Raw genomic sequence first — 15,069 nt, forward strand, 5'->3', positions numbered from 1 at the left:
TCAGCTGAGGAAATAAAATAAAATGAAATAAAATAAAACATATGAAAGCTCAACTCTACAGAGCTGAAACAGTAATGTCCTTCACTTTCTGTTTCCCAGATGGGGCTGAGTTAATCAGTAGCCACCCTTCCAATATTTGTTTCCTCCTTTTGAGCCTTTTGTGTATAAACCATGTGTTTGTTCAGCCACTGTTGTTGCAAGATCACCCCCACCCAGCTCAGAGTCCAAATTTTTACCAGTTTTGTTTAGCTAATAAATTTAAAGATGGGTAGGATCAGGCTGGTTTTGTAAACCAGTTGCTGGATTTCAGTTTAGTGATACTTCATTCAGATAAAACTTGGGTGCAGTTGGGTTGAAATTTAAGGTATGTTGCACTTTGAGGTCTCTACTTTAGTAAATCTGCTATATCCCTGCTAAAAGGCCTCTTTTCCTGACTGGTAAATACTAAACTGCTCAGCTGTTCCAGGCAGAGGAGTCATTCCAAACTTTTGAGCATCCTTTCCTGAACCTTTTCCAACTCTAATGTATTCTTTTTTAAATGAGGAGACTATACTGCCTTTTTTTCTTATAATTCATATGGGATCCGTGTCTGAATTTCTGTGTGAAAAAAAAAATCCATATATTATGCTAAAATAGAATTCTTTCTTACTTTTCAATTGGTTTTGCACTTACATTCTTTTTTTTCTTTTTTCTTTTTTTCACCCCTTTATAAATAAGTCCTGTGACAGCTTTGCACCTTCTGGTAATAAATAGTTGAGCCATGTAAGAAATCCTCAGAGATCAGGCTGTACATCCTAAAAGCAGTTAAAATTGTCCAACCCTGCAGGCAACAGACCTTTTCTCAGCTATTAACAGGGGAGAGAGAGTGGAAAGAAGAGAAGGAATTGGTAAATTACTTTTAAAAGATCAGGTACTTGGAATCCACAGTTGATGTGCTGATTTAGGAAGCTATGAGATAAGGTAAAGGAAAAAAAGGTAAGAAATTTGAAGTGTAGAGGAAAAAAAGGTAAGAAATTTTTAGTGCTGCATAAACAAAGACTATTTTTCTGCTCTTGTCACCTCCTTGTGTTGTTTTTTTTTCTTTTCCCACCCAGCCCTTTCAAAGGCATATCCTTCCAGTGACACATCAATTTGCTGTCTGCTTGAGGTTTAGAAATAGCTGAGCTGTTATAAATAGATCACAGTCTGCAAGAGACAAAGGGAGTGGAAATATTGTGAAAGGTTAGCTGCAAAATCCAGACGTGGATTGAGATTTCAGGTGTCTCCCAGAGTGGAAATAGCTTGAAATTCTTTATTAGATGCAGCAGAGGAACCCTCCCTGCTCCTTGTGCAGCACTGGGGAACAGCCAGGTGGCATCAGTGCCAAAAAGAGAGTGACATCCAGCCCTGTCTCAGGAACTCAGTTCCTGGACATGAGCAGAATGCTCCTTGCTGTGAAACTAAAACACAATTCCTCTTTTAGACACATTAGAAACACCAAATCAGAATGTCTAACTTTTTCTGGCAGTGCTCTGAATTGGTGGGGTTCACCAAGTTTGCTTCCCTTTTCCACTTGGCCTCCAAAATGTTTTAACTGTAGTGAGGTGCTTAGCATATGGTTGAAATCTTGTCCTTATCCAACAAGCCAAGGGAAAAAATCCAAAGTGGGAAGTGGTCTGGTATCTTTTTGTTCCTGTCTGAGTGCTCCCTTTGTAAGGTAATTTTAGATCCTTCTGAGGCTTCCAAAGTTTCTGCACTGCAACCTGATCCCTACACACATACAGCTGAGGTCCATCTTCTTATCTGCCTATCTAATTCTGGTCGAGTGACTGTAGGTAAAATTAGACATTAAATGGAAGGGGCAAACTTGCTCTCCAATGTGGTCCTGTTTTGAAGAGAAGCTGCTTCTGGAAACCAGGCTGTGCCACAGCAAGTAGCTTGACATAGAATCATAGAATCATAGAATCATAGAATCCTAGGGGTTGGAAGGGACCTGGAAAGATCATCTAGTCCAACCCCCCCTGCCAGAGCAGGGCCCCCTAGAGTACATCGCCTAGGAACGTGTCCAGGTGGGTTTTGAATGTCTCCAGTGAAGGAGACTCCACAACCCCCCTGGGCAGCCTGTTCCAGGGCTCTGTCACCCTTACAGTAAAAAAATTTTTTCTGATATTCAACTTGAACCTCCTATGCTCCAATTTACACCCATTACCCCTTGTCCTATCACTGGTCACCACTGAGAAAAGCCTAACTCCATCTCCCTGACACTCACCCCTTACATATTTGAAAACATTGATGAGGTCACCCCTCAGTCTCCTTTTCTCCAAACTAAAGAGACCCAGCTCCCTCAGCCTTTCCTCATAAGGGAGATGCTCCACTCCCTTAATCATCTCAGTAGCTCTGCGCTGGACTCTTTCAAGCACTTCCCTGTCCTTCTTGAACTGAGGGGCCCAGAACTGGACACAATACTCCAGGTGTGGCCTCACCAATGCAGAATAGAGGGGGAGGAGAACCTCTCTTGACCTCCTAACCACACCCTTTCTAATGCACCCCAGGATGCCATTGGCCTTCTTGGCCACAAGGGCACATTGCTGGCTCATGGTCATCTTCTTGTCTACCAGGACCCCCAGGTCTCTTTCACCTACACTGCTCTCCAGCAGCTCAGCCCCCAACCTATACTGGGACATCGTGTTGTTCTTCCCCAAATGCAAAACTCTACACTTCCCCTTGTTGAATTTCATCATGTTTCTCCCTGCCCAACTCTCCAGCCTGTCTAAGTCTCTCTGAATGGCAGCACAGCCTTCTGGTGTGTCAGCCACTCCTCCCAGCTTAGTGTCATCAGCAAACTTGCTGAGGGTACATTCTATACCCTCATCCAAGTCGTTGATGAAGATATTGAACAACACCGGTCCCAGTACCGACCCCTGAGGGACTCCACTAGTCACGCACCTCCAACCAGATTCTGCCCCATTGACTACAACTCTCTGACTCCTTCCTTTCAACCAGTTCCTGATCCACATCAGCTACACGTTTTCCATCATTACCAAATCCAATGTTGTACCTCTAATCTTTGCTTGATTTGGTGCCTGTGCCTCTAACCATCCCTGGTTTTAAAAGAGGCTTAGGCCACTACACACTGCAGAATCAGGCTCTTCAAACTTAAATTAAGATTCTGTTGAAAACCAAACGTATGTTGTTGTTTTTTCACTGTCAACAATTTAATTTCAAGGTTTGGAAAAGAAACATTGCTGGGGAAGGTTCCAATGAATTTATTAATGAGCTCGATAACTATGGAACTATTAATATCTTCTGAGATTTTGTTTGTCTTATTTTTATCTTCAGATGCTGAAATAAACAGATGTTCTGAAGCCTCCCACTGAGAACACTGCAGTATGGTGAGTCTTATCTTAAACACATTGTGATTATCAGGATATTGCAGGAAACAAGTGAAGAGCTGTGTAAAATATTTCTGAAACAATTTGTACCATCACATGAAGCCTTTATCTGACTCTGCACTGATAGGCCTAAAAAGCAAACATCTAAAACACTTCTTATATGTTACTAAGCATTTTTATTTCCAGCCAGAAATCTGAAGACAAGAATGGAAACATTTCTTTCTTCTCTAATATTATCAGAGAACATTAAACCTGTTATTACTGATCCATGGCAGGCAGGACAACACAGTTTAGGTGTCCTAAATGTATTTTCAGTAGATGACTGCTTCTCTTTGTCTAGAAAGGATCCATTTATTCTACAATAATTTTTGATCAGAGTTATTGCTTTGAATCTCAATGTAACTGAAGTCTGTGGCAATCCTCCTACTGATTGTTTGAAATTCACCATGGATTGGTGAATTCAGCTACCAGTGTCACTTGGATGTTGTCATATTAACCAGCAAGTTAAAACAGATTAACCAACTTGTTCTGATGGAGATCCTGAGATAAAATAGAAAATAAATAGAAAATAGAAAGTAAATAGAAAATAAAAAATAGAAAATAGAAAATAGGAAATAGAAAATAGAAAATAGAAAATAAAAAATAGAAAAGCTCAGTCTGCTTTCTGGAGAAAGAGGTTAGATGGCTTAGCTAACACCAGGACTCCCTTCTGCATGACAAATGACATTTACTGCTCCCATTTATAAGGAGGCAAGTTCAGCCCTAGAGACAGTGGGACCTGAGGCTGCAGAAGTCTCAGCCTGCACTTGGTACAAAAGATTATTTCATCTCTTGTGTCACTCCAGTAGCTTTCACCAAAAATCATATTTGCCTCTACTAAATAAAAATGCCTGCCTTGCTCTTGGTTTAGGTTTACAAAGCTACATTGCAGAAGACCCAAATTTAATCAGGGAGATAAGGTGATATGACTATGACAATTAAAAAAACAAACAAACAAAAAAAAACAACAATGAAAAACCAAACCAGAAAAAAAGAACAAAAAAAACACCCCAGTTCAGTTAAAAACTACTTTGAGCTATTGCCATTTTTTTTTAGCCATGTAAATGGAAAGAGCTAGTCCTTGGGTTAAAGGAGAAGAATAAATAATGCTGTGTAAAATCAGAAGTAATTTTCTTGAATAGTCTTTCAATATGCAGAATACCCAATTAAAATGTCTTTTGGTCAGGGAACATTTTGCTGTGCAGCAGTATTGTGTTTCCTTTAAAAGCTATTCTCAGAAACTTAATTTAGTCAGAAGCTGAGAACTCAAATTCCCATTGACCTCAAGTCATGACTGGTAATTAGGAAAATGGGGATATCTGACCCTATATCAATTTTTTGTTTGTGGATGTAAAGAACAATGACAGGAGAATATGCCTTGCTTGAATGCCAGTATTTGCTGACCCCCCCTTGCTCTCAGAAGGGGTAGAAGGAACTTCCTAAGGATCAGAGAGAACTGGTCAGTTTGCTGTCCCTTGGTCATATACCTGCAGTTATTAAAATGTTAATATATTAAAGTCAATAGTTCTTTAGTACAGTAAAGTCAATTTTATTTAGTACACTCAGAATAAGTGTGGAAGGCACTGGAGCCAAGGGTGGAAGCAAGGACCCATCCTGCTAGGATACAGTGGGCATAGGATGTGGGTGTGTGTGTCAAATTTTAACCATTCTGTCTGCCCTAGTGTATTGAATTGTTATTTAACACTTCTAGGTTTTATTAATCTATTCTATTATTATTATTCTAATAAAATCTGGATGCGTGAGGGGGCTGTTTATGAGTTTGGTCTTTTCTGGGGACCCCACTGTAAGAGAAGCTCTAAGCAGACTCATCTCCAAGCTCTGGACACAGAGAGGCCCATGCAGAATTCATTGCAGGTTTAGTGGCTAAAACTGCATAAATTGGCTGCAGCTCCTGCCTGGACCAAGGCTTTACACATTCTAGTTGATAGCACTGGAGATTATGACAGTCTCAAGATAATCTCTTTTCACACATTTTCAATGACATGAATGTTAGCAGCAGCCCAACAGAAACAATCTGCTCTGTGGACAGCAAAACCAGCCACAACCTGGTAGGAATTTAGGATTTCTGAGGCTACCACCACACATCAAAGTTGATACCTGCCAGTGGGTTCAGAGGTCCTTGGAGTGAGGAAACAGGGACAAGTGTATAAGCAGGTACCATGCAAAAACAAAGCTACTTTCATAGAATCCTAGAACTGGCTGGGTTGGAAGGGACCTCAGAGCTCATCAAGTCCAACCCTTGCTCCACTCCCGCTGCAGTTCCCAGCCCATGGCACTGAGTGCCACATCCAGGCTCTTTTGAAATATCTCCAGGGATGGAGAATCCACCCCTTCCCTGGGCAGCCCATTCCAATGGCTGATCACCCTCTCCAGAAAGAAATTCTTTCTAATGTCCAACCTAAACCTCCCCTGGCACAACTTGAGACCTCTTGTGCCCTCTTGTCTTGCTAAGAGTTGCCTGGGAAAAGAGCCCAACCCCCCCCTGGCTCCAACCTCCTTTCAGGGAGTTGGAGAGAGTGATGAGGTCTCCCCTGAGCCTCCTCTTCTCCAGCCTCAACACCCCCAGCTCCCTCAGCCCTTCCTCACAGGACTTGTGCTGGATCCCTTCCCAGCCTCCTTGCTCTTCTCTGGACCTGCTCCAGCACCTCAATCTCCTTCCTGAGCTGAGGGGCCCAGAACTGGACACACGACTCAAGCTGTGGCCTCCCCAGGGCTGAGCACAGGGGCAGAATCCCTTCCCTGGACCTGCTGGCCACGCTGTTCCTGAGCCAGCCCAGGATGCCATTGGCCTTCTTGGCCACCTGGGCACACTGCTGGCTCCTCTTCAGCTTCCTGGCAATCCAGAATTTTGAGGGTAGTAAAAACCCAAGAAGGCCTATCCAGTAGGAAGAAGTACATTTATATGCTCAGAAAAAACACAGTCACAGTAAATGTGACTTTCCCTGGAAGTGTTCAGGGTCAGGTTGGATGGGGCCTTGAGCACCCTGGTCTGGTGGGAAGTGTCCCTGCCCATGCAGGGGGGTTGGAGCTGGATTGTCACTTCCAACCCAAACCATTCCATGATTCTATGCACTGCAGTTCTTGTAATTATTTGGGTTTGTGCATTGCTTTGCCCTCTCTTTATTAACGAATATAAAAAAATGTAAAACTTTTTAATTAATGTAAAAGTGTTAAGATTAAAAATCAGAGGAAGAGAATCCTCTAGTTCCTGCCAAACCAGACAGACCACTGCAGTGGCAGCTTGGTATTTTACCAGCTGTGAATATTTTGTCCTTGGTTACCATTAAATTACCATTGCATGCAGCTGTGCATCACTTGCTGATTCACTGGGTGACTATTTCTCAGTTCCTCTGGTGGGAGTTTTCTTTTGCTGGTAATATGGTTGCTTTGAGTCTTTGAAAAAATAGGGAGAAGCCAGTTTATTCCTCACAATGACTTCATTTCTTCCCAGGTTTATGCTGGGATGTGTATAAACTGGTGTGTTAGGAAGAGCTTCCTAAAGAGGAAGAAATTAATGCATATTTGCCTTAATGCAGGGCCTCTCCTAGTAAAGGGTTGACTAAAAAAGCAATTTTGTTCATGTTATGCAAACTATATTAAATGCAAACTATATTAAAAATCTGATGGAAAGCTTTTCTGTTGTCTGCATCGTAGTCTGGAGCAAGTTCTAGCAGCACAAATCTCACCTTCAGTTTATCTTTCTAATCTGACTCTCACATAAAGGAGTTGTTTTTTTTTTCTTTCTTTCTTTTTTGTCTCAGAATTAAAAGCTGCTACAGGACAGCAGAATATTTTGTGTCCTGCAGGAATTCTTGATTTCAAAGAAGAACTCCAACTTTTGAAAGAAGACAGGAAGTTTTTCTGTACATTAAAGTCTAAGCTCCTAGAAACTGTTTCCATAAGGTGGGGCTCAGTTACTTTACTTTTGCCATTACTAGAAAATACCAGAAGCACAAGGTGCTTATACATAAACCAAATGTTTTTGCATTAAAGTTTTGTGTGTTATGCATTATTTGCTTTTTTTTTTCCCATAAACTCAGGAAGAAGTCACTGAATCAGCAGACACCCCTGAGTCCTCTGCAAGCAAAATCTACTATCAATGTGCAGTTCCAACAGGTATTTGCATGCAAGTTTGTTTATTTAAAAAAAAAAAAAGCTTTAAATTTTGAGTTTATTTGTGGTTTTCTTCGAGACATTTAAGGTTTGGTTTGTTGTTTAAGCAGTGAAGCATTTGTAACTATTTTGAATTGAAATCTTTATGAAGTAACACATGTCCTGAATAAAAAGCCCCCAGAAATCCACAGGCATTCTCTCCATTTCATGGACAAGTTTAACCCAGGTGTGGGCTTACAGTACAGAGTTTATGGCATGTGTATGTATGAGTGGTATTTATTTTATCAAGATTTATTTCTGAATATTGTTCTATCCAGCAGTCAAGTACATTTTTATTAAATGTGTCACTCCACCTATTAGCTAAGACAAAAAGATTGTTATTTGGGAGTTTCTCCATATATCACATTTTACTGTCATTCAGAGCTTAATCCAGAAGTCTTTGAAAAAGATCTTGCAATTAATTGAAAAGGTTTTATACCATTTTATTTTTATTTTTTTTAAACTAGCAAGTGTTTTAATAGAAAACTATGAACTTTAAGTATCTCACAACTACATTGCCTCTTCTCTGAATGCTGCTTTGGCTGGAAACACATAGCCTTTTGTGATCAAAACACTGCTTGTGTAGTGCAGCAGTTTCTCCATTTTTACTCCTCCTTATTTTCATAGCTGCAAGAACAGAGGAAGAACCCTCTGAGCAAGTGTCATAATTTCTAACAGGCTGTAATCCAGGCCTTTTAGACAGAAAGAAATAACTGTGCAGAGCCCTGTTATGTTCAGTTCTGCTCATTCTGGACTAACTTGTCAGGCTGGGCTGAGGCTGTTGAGAGCAAAGGCTTTGGGCAGTGCTTGCCTTGTGGTTCTTACTGCAAGGAGGCAGCAGACCCCAGTCTGAGCTTTGTGACCTGACTCGGTACCAAGTTGGGCTTTTAAATTAAATAAGAAACCATTGATATGTTTTAGATATAGATATATATGAAGAAAACATTGTAAATGACTTTGTATGGCTCATATTCTGGTGAGCAGCTGTAACTTCTTGTTCACATCCCAAGTTACACAACAGCCCCCAAAGAAGCGTTACACGTTTTGCTGTAATTTCCTCCATTCAGAAAAAAAAAAAAAAAAAAAAAAAGTGTTTAATGATATCCATGGCCCTTCAGAAATCAAGCAGAAGGAAGGGGGATGATCAGGGTGTAATGTGGCTTTTAACACAGCTCCTAGAAAAGGTAACACAAGCAAAGCTGCAGGAGTTGGTCACATTCTTAGTGTGTGGTGGTAGTGGGGTCCCTGTGCGTGCAATGTAGAGTTACTGGGATTTAAAGAAAGATGACTTTTGTGGCTCCAATAAGTGCAGCCTGTGATGACAGCTTTTCCTTTCCTGTTCACAAGCAATGACTGGAAATTATTTGAAATCCATGTTCTCCCTAAAAGCATTTGTAGTAACTTGCCAAAAAGTCTCCATCAAGATTAAATCATTGTGGCTGGAGCCAACTTCTGGTTTATTACAGTGATGTTTTGTAATAAACCCCCCCCCTTCTCTGAGCTGATAGCTGTTTCTCTCTGAGAGTTCTGCAAGCTTACAAGAGGCCTGCACTCCTGGATTCTCCCTGTGGTTAGTTAGCTGTGGGGGAGCTTCTCATAGATGAAGAGTCTTGAAAAATCCTTCCAGAGACAGATGATAAACAAACCTTCTCCTCCCCCAGGTCATCTTCCTATGAAATTCAGCTTTTGTCTCCCACCTCCTTCATTCAGGAGAGGCCTTTCCTGTTGGAGCAGACAAGTTTTAAATCAGATGGTGTCCTCAATGTACCCAAATGAAAAGATCACACCCCATCTGATGGTAGCACAGCAGGGGAACCACCCAGAGGCAGCACTGCTTTCCCTTGGCACTGCTGAGGACTCAAAACAGGTTGAACCCCCCTGGTGCCCCCGTTCTTCTCCCTCTGCCTCAATTATTCAAACTTGTAGTTTTCTTTCAGCTTCTTCCCCTGGGCAAAATAGTGCAATTTTTTGTTGTTTGCTTCCTTGAGGAAAGGAGGATCCTTTCTCTGAGAAAAAGGAGGTACCAATAACAAGATACCAGTAGAACTGCATAACCCCCTGGTATCTGTTTGCACTCTGGTCCTTGTCCTATGCCACCACGAGAGGGGTGGCAGCCAGCTGGGTCTGTTTGGCTTCAGTGACTCCGTTTGGACCACGATCCAGTCTCGGTTCTTGTCTCTTGCTCTCAGAACACCAAAAGCTTGAGCTGAGCCCTCAGGCAGCTTCACTGCCTCCGGTTCCGTTCAGGGCTGATCAGCACCCCGAATCTCCTGCTGGCCTTGGACTTTCCAGCCTGCTGTGTCCCTTTCTTTAGCTTAACCCTGCTGACCTTTTGATGAGTTCAGCTCTCAGGGAGTTACCCTCCCTGCCTCGGCTTTTCTGCCTCCCTAATTACTGAGTGTGTGTGTGTGTTACGTTGTTTTAAAGCATTTACCCGATTTTATGTGGATATAATTCTAGAACTGCTAAAGGGTCGATGCCCAGTGTGTGTGTGTTACATTGTTTTAAGCATTTACTCCGATTTTATTTGGATATAATTCCAGAACCGCTGCTGCTGAAGGGCTGATGCCCAGTGTGTGTGTCTGAGTGTGCTACGTTGTTTTAAGCATTTACTCCGATTTTATTTGGATATAATTCTCGAACTGCTGCTGCTGTTGAAGGGCTGATGCCCAGCGTGTGTGTTGTGTTGTTTTAAAGCATTTATCCGATTTTATGTGGTATAATTCTGGAACTACTAAAGGGTTGATGCCCAGTGTGTGTGTGTTACGTTGTTTTAAAGCATTTATCCGATTTTATGTGGATATAATTCTGGAACCGCTGAAGGGCTGATGCCCAGTGGCTGCGGCAGGCACTACAGGTTAACAATTTCTTGATGCTGCGATGCCTCTTGGAAACTTCTGAGCACCAGGAAGCACCATGAGCCTCATTCGGCAGCTCAGGGCCCAGGAGCGCTCCCCAAACGCTGTTTTTAACCCCAGACGAGGGGTCCGACCTCCATCCCACCCCCACCCTGCCAGGTACCCGAGGCGACACCAACCCCATCCGGGCTGCGGGACCCGCGGAGGCGGTGCCGGTGCCTGTCGGGCACTCCCCCCTTTCCCCCCCCCCCTCCTCGGTTCTAGGGGCGGCTCCGTCCCTCCCCGCAGCGCCTCTGCGCGGCAGCGGGGCCCGGCAGGGCGAGGGTGCGCGGAACCCGGCGGAGCGAGAGTGCGCGGAACCCGCATCAGCAGGAGCAGGAGGAGCGGGAGGTGGCGGCAGGGGGGCTGCGATGCTGCCGGCTGAGCAACCCCCCCGGAGCCGCCCCCGGGCGAGGTGAGTCAGCGCGGCCCCACGGTACGCGGAGGGGCCGGGCCGGCAACCGGGCCCGCCCGGTTCGTTTGGGGGCTGCCGCGGGGAGCCGAGCCGGGGGAAGGGCTGCGGGGCTGCCGGCTGTGAGCACCCCAGGGGAGGCCGCAATCCCCCCCCCATCTCGGACCGGCACCGGTTCCGGCTCCTTCCCCAAGCGGAGCCGTGGGCCTTGTTCCCGCGGCCGGCTGGGATTCTGCTGCTGGGCCCTTGTCTCGGTGTTTCCCTTCTCAAGGGCCTCTCTGTTATGTTTTTTCCTCCTCCTCCTCCTCGGTGTCTCCTGCCTGCGGGAGTCGGTCAGCTGCTCCTCAGCTGGTTTGGCTGTGGTCGAGGTCCCCTGACAGGACCAGGCGAAGAAGCGGTGACCCGGTTTAGAATGCCGGTGTGGTTGAGGTTGGAACCACCCTGCGTGTGACCCAGCCACCCAGTGCCACCCATCCTGCCCTCCTCTGGGGACAGGGACCGCCGGACACAGTTCTCCGTGTCCCTGGACATGGGAATTCCTGCCCAGCCATCCCGGTGTTTTTTCTTGCTGCCCGTGTCCCAGCCCGGTGTTACGTGTAGCTGTCATTCACTGTGTGTATCCTTGAGTCCTTAAAATAGGATAATTTTAGTAAGCAGGCGGTCAGGTGCCTCTTTATTTATTAAATAATATTTGTTACATCAGGAGGATGGAGCCGGGCTCTTCTCCAGGGATAGGACAAGGGGTAATGGGTGCAAGCTGGAGCACAGGAGGTTCTTTGTAAACATAAGAAAAAGCTTTTTCACTCTGCAGGTGGCAAAACATTGGCACAGGCTGCCCAGGGAGGTTGTGGAGTCTCCTCTGGAGACATCCAAAAATCCACCTGGACATGTTCCTGTGTGACCTACACTGGGTGGTTCTGCCCTGGCAGGGGGGTAGGACTGGATGATCCAAGTCCCTCCCAACCCTTAATATTCTGTGATTTCTGTGGAAACAAGCAGAGGATCAGATGCTTGTTTAATCAGTGCTGGAGGTACCACAGGTACCAGGATGCTTGTTAAGATAGAGTTTAAAAACCTGTGTTAAGATAGCTGGAGTGCAGCCCCCATGTTTGGTCAGCAGCTCTGAAGTTTCAACAGCAGGCTCTTTGTAAGTGTCACCTTACTGAAAAATGCAGTGTTGAAGAGTGATAAATTTGGAGTTTAGCAGAGAGGAGCGTGGATGTCTGAGCACAACACTGAAGTATTGCAATAAAAACTCACCAGAGACATTATCACATTACTGAGATAATAGGGTCTAATTGTCCACTGTGTTAGTCATGTCCAACAAAAAGGACTGTAAAACACTAGTTTTCTGTCTTGGCTGGTTTTTTGGGTTTTTTTTATTTATTTGTTTCTCTGGATATAAATAGTGGACAAAGGCAACATTTATGTTATTGTTTGTATTTTCTGAAGACCCACTGAGTAGCAGGGGAAAAGCAAACAATCCTCTTTTTCAGGGTGGTGTTTGTGTCAGCAGTCCTGAACCTTGTAAAAACCCTAAGCAGGCTTAAAAAAATATATTCATACAGGTGGAGGGAGAAGATGAGAGCAAAAGCTGATGATGTGAGGAGCTGAGGTGAGGAAGCTGGGGTTGGTTATTGGGGCACAGCTTAAATTCAACCTGAAATTCATCTTTATCTTTAGCTACAGCTTAATTTGCCCATATGAAAAGGGAAGTTTGATTGGAAAGCAAGAATCCTAGGATGTTTTTTCTTAAACAGATGAGGATCTGATAGGGTTCTTGTCTTCTTTAATGTTAATCCTACCACTGCTATATCAGCTTAGTGACTTCAGACCTGTTATGAAGTGCATTAAACCTATAGTAAACCTGATTTTGCCATACTGGAGTATCTCAATCTAATTGATGAAATGTCTCAAAGTATGGGACGTTTTATGAGGATATTGAATTAAGCAGAAAAACCTATAGATCCACACATTAAAGTACGTGCATACCAAGCAACAGAAAATAAAGTCATTTTAAGAGTTAAAATTTTTAGGAAGAGGTGGTATCACCTCATGGAAACCTGAATTCTGGTGGTTAATGTTACAACACTAATGTCTTGCTTCAGGCTTGAAACAATTACATTTCCCAACAGCCAGTTAATTCCCTAAACACCATTTATTCCTGATTTTATAAACTCTGGGCATGGTTGATCTGCATGGTTTGGCAGGGGAGAGCCCCTCTAAGGGTTCTGTCTGGAGGTTGGCACACCTGAGAGAGGTTTGGGAGCATGATGCAAGAATAAATGAAGTCTGTGCACTCCTCTGCCATGGTGTAAGTTGTTTGCATAGCATTCTCCTCCTTTTTGGCATGGATGCAGGCAGCAGCACCAGGCTGTTCCTTCGGGGTGAAACTTGCTTGGAAATGGAAAGCATGGTCTGTTATTGATGTTTATTGCAGCCATGCCTTGTGGGCCTGCTGGATGTGGGGTTTAATTCTGAGAGATGCTGCCCAGAAATAGCAGAAAGCTTTTGATCCAGAGGTTTTGTAGCGTAGATCAGGGGCACCAAGGGGGCTGAGGAGGAGGTAGTGGGATGGGTGGCAGTTTGATCAGCCAGGGATGAGTTTGGTGAGCTTTATGGGAAGATGCATGGTTTTGAAGGCTGCATCTCCACCACAGACCTCTTCTGAAGCAAAGAGTAATTAGTGACTTAAAGGTTTACTAAGAAACGTTTGTTGGGATTCTTTTGGTTGTATTGTTTTTTGGTTGGGTTTTTTTTTTTCTATTAGCAGATTTGAAAAATGTTCCTATGAAAACTGGAGGTGGAATTTCATGTGTTTGCTACAAAAAGTTGGAAAGTCAGTGAAGGTCTGAAAGGGGTCAAGTAAGTGTGATGCTGGATGTGGGGGTTCATCCTGAGAGATGCTGCCCAGAAATAGCAGAAAGCCTTTGATCCAGAGGTTTTGTAGTGTAGATCAGGGGCACCAAGGGGGCTGAGGAGGAGGTAGTGGGATGGGTGGCAGTTTGATCAGCCAGGGATGAGTGAGGAGCTTTCTTGGGAAGATACTTAGTTTTGAAGGCTGCTTCTCCACCACAGACCTCTTCTGAACCAAAGAGTAATTAGTGACTCAGAGGTTTATTCAAGCAACGTTTGTTGGGGTTCTTTTGGTTGTGTTTTTGTTTTCTTTTTTTTCTATTAGCAGATTTTAAAAAATGTTCCTATGAAAACTGGAGGTGGAATTTCATGTGTTTGCTACACAAGTCTGTTGGTGAGTCAGTGAAGGTCTGAAAGGGGTCAAATAAGATGTGATGCCACCTTGGCTGCCTCTGAGTTACCCACAGCATGCAAACAGCAAGCCAGGCTGTTCTTACAGCTGGACATTGCTTGAGAGACTAAGTAATGATTCCTCTTTTGAAATTCTCCTCTTAGTGTATGTTTTCTGAGACTGCATAAATCCAAATCATCTACAGGGATATTTCTAGGTATTGAACTGGTCAAACTACTCTTGATCATTTGCACTGTCTGCTGATGAGCTATCCTGTGGGGTTTGTTTGGTTTTTTGCTTTCAGTAGACACCCAAAGCCTGACTTTGGTGCTCTGCCTTGTGATTCTTAATTACACTTTAATTCTCAAAGCCCAGTGAGTGGAATACATATGCTCCATTAAACTTTATTTAGGAGCAGCTGTACTCCTTCTCTCCAAATCTGACTTTGTTGGTCAGCAAGTGAAATTTTAATGCCTTGTGCTTGCTGTAAGTGACATTTGTATTTGCCCTGAGAGGTTTAGGGATTTGCTGCCCTAGTCTGATCTGTTGAGTGGCTTTTTTGGTTTGTTTTTTTTTCCCTCTGTGAGACAGTGCAGAGCAGGTTTTGTGAGGTGAGGTAAGGTGTTTTTCCCAAGGCTTTGGGAAGAGTGACTCCAAAGGGACTGCTGAGTTTTTAGTATACTATTGTTATTATTGCCCTTATTCTTATTTTCCCCTTTGTTTTGGAACTTGTAATGCTGGGTTGTCTTGAATAGATTAGCTTTTTATCCTTTCTGATCTTGAAATCCTCTTAATCATTAGGAGAGCTGGAGTAAATGAGGATCAATTTCAGAAAGAAAAGATGCAGGAATGCCAAGAAGATACTTAACTAAATGTAGAATATCCCTATTTGCCAAATGGCCTCATTACAGGCATGAAAATGACCATTGT

General features: G+C 43.6%; 1 protein-coding gene and 1 long non-coding RNA gene across 6 annotated transcripts in view; both read left to right on the plus strand.

Annotated features, from left to right (window-relative positions):
- Positions 1-299: 299 nt before the first annotated feature.
- Positions 300-7,575, plus strand: LOC139797854 (uncharacterized). Of its 2 annotated transcripts, XR_011726599.1 has the most exons (4): positions 300-364; positions 718-975; positions 3,319-3,371; positions 7,472-7,575. It is a non-coding gene; the product is annotated as an uncharacterized lncRNA (long non-coding RNA). The 2 variants fall into 2 exon arrangements; XR_011726600.1 differs by lacking the exon at positions 718-975.
- A 3,217-nt stretch (positions 7,576-10,792) lies between these two features.
- Positions 10,793-15,069, plus strand: part of MFSD6 (major facilitator superfamily domain containing 6) — a 29,006-nt gene continuing 24,729 nt past the window's right edge. The window contains exon 1 of one of the 4 annotated variants that reach the window (XM_071747814.1): positions 10,793-10,895. The gene's annotated coding sequence lies outside the window, so the exon portion shown is untranslated. Of the gene's footprint in view, positions 10,896-11,451; positions 11,505-12,423; positions 12,508-15,069 lie in introns of those variants that run through there. The other 3 variants (XM_071747817.1, XM_071747816.1, XM_071747815.1) reach the window with 3 other exon arrangements.

This window comes from Heliangelus exortis, chromosome 6, assembly GCF_036169615.1.
Source record: "Heliangelus exortis chromosome 6, bHelExo1.hap1, whole genome shotgun sequence".
Taxonomy (NCBI): domain Eukaryota; kingdom Metazoa; phylum Chordata; class Aves; order Apodiformes; family Trochilidae; genus Heliangelus; species Heliangelus exortis.